Source organism: Boleophthalmus pectinirostris, unplaced genomic scaffold (genome assembly GCF_026225935.1).
Source record: "Boleophthalmus pectinirostris isolate CB_2022bp ecotype Guang Dong unplaced genomic scaffold, ASM2622593v1 HiC_scaffold_9, whole genome shotgun sequence".
Classification (NCBI taxonomy): Eukaryota; Metazoa; Chordata; class Actinopteri; order Gobiiformes; family Gobiidae; genus Boleophthalmus; species Boleophthalmus pectinirostris.
The window spans coordinates 25,935,991-25,939,916 of record NW_026571541.1 but is presented as its reverse complement, the minus strand read 5'-3'; the positions used below and the strand labels follow the sequence as shown (position 1 = coordinate 25,939,916).

The window sequence follows — 3,926 nt, the reverse complement described above, 5'->3', positions numbered from 1 at the left end:
AACATTCAAGCAAAGCAATAACATCTCCATGGAGAAAAGCCTTTGACAAACCCTCCACCATGAAAGTTACATAATGCACCTTTGAGTATATTTCAAGGAACAATAGCAGCTTTAAAATTGGTTCAAATGAATGGATAAAAAACACTTTCTAAATAGTACAAAAATAACTTTTTGCCACAAGCATCGATTGAATTCTGGTCCCAGTTCAATATCTGAACTGGTGGCCATACCTGCTTGTCAAAGCCTGATCGCGTCAGATCTCAGAAGCTAAGCAGGGCCGGGCCTGGTTAGTACATGGTTGGGAGACCACTGGGAAAATCAGGTGCCACAGTGGGGCGCCTGTTGCAAAAACTGTTGTTGTGTCCTTAGGCAAGACATTTCACCTACATTGCCTAGTAAAAAAGTGTTTTGTGCGTGAGAGACGGTGGTGGTTGAAGGGGCAGATGGCGCAGATTGGCAGCCTCGCTTCTGTGAGTCTCTGTGATGTCTCTCCAAACCAGACATTTCCTCTCAAAAATTCTCATATCATTCAGAACAAGATATTTAACTTCTTTTACCTCAGATAAATAAGAGTTTGGTTTTTCGATTGTTGATTCTACAGAAGCCCACGCTGTTTCTCAGTCCTCTGCATTTTGTATTTTTTCCTTTTTTAATCCACCATATTTCTTTTTATTGCATTGAAGAGTGGATCAAAAGCTTCCCTCAAAATTAACATTTGTCTGAGTAAACCAATTCAAACGTTGGACAAAAAAACCTTCCCATGAACTTTGATTTGCTGTTCCAATATTTCTTTTTACTAATTCACCTCACAGCGTGACAATGTAGATCCAGTATTTCTCCAGGACCACATCACAGCTTGTCTCGACTGGCAACAATACCCAATTAGACTAGATGAAATGACTTTATGATAGACCACTAATTCCAGGTCACTCAATACACTACACAACTGTGAGAGAACTGAAGATATTAAGACTTGTCAGAATTTGAACTGAAATGTCCCTTTTTTACTTTAGTCAATCCTAGCTCAGGAGTGTGTGTAATTGTACCACCTCTGACAGCTCTCATAGCAAAGGAGATCCAATGGGCCCCAGCTGTGTTAATAGGAAAATGTCTTGGCAGGAGAGCAAAAAATGAATTTGAACTCCTAAAATCTCCTTAATTTGGGAAACGTCAAACCGCTCCCCCATCAGGATTTGTTCATTAGACTGGATTACAATGACTTACTTTTAAGCGTCCGGGTGAACATGGGAATCATTTTATGTCATTTATAACTGTCGAAATGTATTTTTTACGTTGAAATACTGAGTTAAAAATAAGGTTAGTTAAAAAAACGTTATTGTTATTAGGTTCTTTTTCCAGACCAAGAGTTTGTTTTCATACCTGTCAGTTTCGATTGCTCACTAGTGGTCTTCCTCAGAGTGGTCATGTGATGTGAGGCAGACCACGAGTGAGAAGCCGAAACTGACAGGTATGAAAACAAACGTGGTCTGGAGAAAGAACCTAATCACAAACTATCAGAAGACCAAATGAACCTCATTGGACCGAAAAAGTTAGTGTCTGAAACCACCTCACAACAACATTATGATGATAATAATAATGATAACTCACAGAAACATTGTGGTATTAATCGAACAAGTGCTTTTGGACAGCTGTCTTTTGCTTATTGGGCAGGTCAAACATGGAGCATGGTGCCTGCTCATATACAAGACCTTTCAACACTGGTAGCATTTTCTAAAGCTTTAAAACAATGTTTGTTCAGTGGTCAAATATGTCACCATGTTTAACAAAATACATTTTTTTTAAATTTGATTTTATATTGATTGTTTGTTGGTTTAACTTAGTGTTAGACCGCACTAATCGACACAAAACCTGTTCGAGACCGCAGGGTCCTGAGACCAAGACAAGACCAAGACCTCAGAGGGTCCAGATCGGGACAAGGCCAAGACCACAGCTCCTCAAGACCAAATCAAGTAATTTCTTACATTTATTTGTATTTTACAGTTATTTTGGCACATATATATCAATATTTTTGTAATGTTTTTATAAACCTATCTCCATTTGATCTGATTCATGTTCATTTAATCTTAAAATAAGCCAAGCAAACTGCACTGCACTGAAACACTCTGTGCCCCTTTTTTGGTCCCTCATCCACAGTTTGAGAACCTTTTTTAATCCCACTTCCACTGGCACTTCACAGAAAACAACTTCAAAGTGAATCAAGTGAGTTCTTTCAAGTTCATAACATTCACAGTTACATTATCTTACTGGTTTTGCAGTGATATTTAGCAGTCTCTGCACATTTACCGGCCTTAAAGAAATATGATCGCACTCATCAAGTGTCAGACCTTGAGACCGAAACGAGACCGAGACCAAGCACCATCAAGACCAAGACAAGACCGAGTCCTAATACGCTTGAGACTGTAAAAAAGCAGTCTCGAGACCAAGACCTAGTTTAACTCTTATCTTTGAACTTCAAATTACCTGTCTGAAATTAATTGTATAGTGAGTGTGCTGGTGTTATGTACTTTTGTGTGATTGTTACTGTACTTTTCTCTCTGTCCTGTAGATGATTTGACATCAACCTGCTCAGGGACTGAAGATGGAAATTAGCCATGTTGGCTATAATCTTTACATATTTACATCTTAATTGTTCATTAATATGTGTTGTCCCTTTACAAATAAATAAATAAGAAGAAATAAGATCAAGAACCACCACTGTAGGAATGGAAATGGAAGCGCATTGGTATCAAAACCTCGCCACAAAGTCATTTGCTTTGTGACTACCCATAGCTTTACATCTAATTTGGATGTATAATAAACATACCCATCTACCATTTATTTCATTGGGTGTTTTTATTGCCTGAACACTTTGATAAACATGCATTCTTACTGTTTCCTGGCTCACTTTTCCACAGATGTGACTTGTAACTAGACCTGATGCCATCACCAGGTCATATGTTTAAGATTATACTTGTGGACTTACTCATAGTGGTTACTCAAGTACTCAAGTTAGAATAAAAATACTCGAATGAGAGTAAAAGTATGCTGCTAGAAAATTACTCTGAATTTCTGATTTTTTTTTTAAAGCTACTCATGTAAATGTAACTGAGTACTACCCAGCTTCGTCACTAGTGCTAGAACAATATACAAAAATAAAATCGTGCGTATCCTCTAGCAGCCCCAACAACAGAGAGAGAGTAATTATGATCACTCCCTCTGCAGATCAGTGAATCAAAACCACTTGTGTGATCCTACTACATTCATGTACACTCACTACCACACACTGCTCTATCTCTACCTCCCATGCTCAGATCTCTACTCCGCTTTTATTTTTATCTAGGCATTCGCGCTGACAAACTTCTCCCTCTCAGCCACTTTTACTACCATTCTGGGAGGATTCTTCTGAAAAATATACCTGAATGTTTCTCCAACACACATCGGTGAACAAGGTGGAAATATAAAAGATGACAACAACTCTGGTTCAAACCGTAGTGTGTTGTGACAGATGTGAGTCAGATAAACACGCTCAGGTACTATTACGGGAAACATGGGATCTTCACAGACAGAACGTACCTTTGACATGTCACATTTAAAGTGTTCCAGCCACACAGATATTTCAAATAGAGCTGCTAAACTGGGAAGTACCTGGAAGGCTGGTGTCTGGGGGTAGAAGGATCAGTGTTATGTTTGTAATCTAAAACACCGGGCTGTATTCAGGGCAGTCTTGTGTGATGTGACCAGCTACTTCAAAGTGCCACTAGAGCATTTTTATACAGCGCTTTTCGGCCTTCAGGGTGTTCAAAGTGCTTTACATCGAGGAACCTCTCACATTTATACACCAGTGTACACAGACATCAGGGGCAGGGTGGGATAAGTGTCTTGCCCATGGACATGACAGCATTGGCTTGGGCGGCAGTAGCTCAGTT

The 3,926-nt window shown here is 39.2% G+C and overlaps 1 pseudogene; it reads left to right on the top strand.

Moving 5' to 3' along the window:
* The first annotated feature begins 216 nt into the window (after positions 1-216).
* LOC129407332 (5S ribosomal RNA) lies at positions 217-333 on the top strand (annotated as a pseudogene).
* The last annotated feature ends 3,593 nt before the right edge of the window (positions 334-3,926 follow it).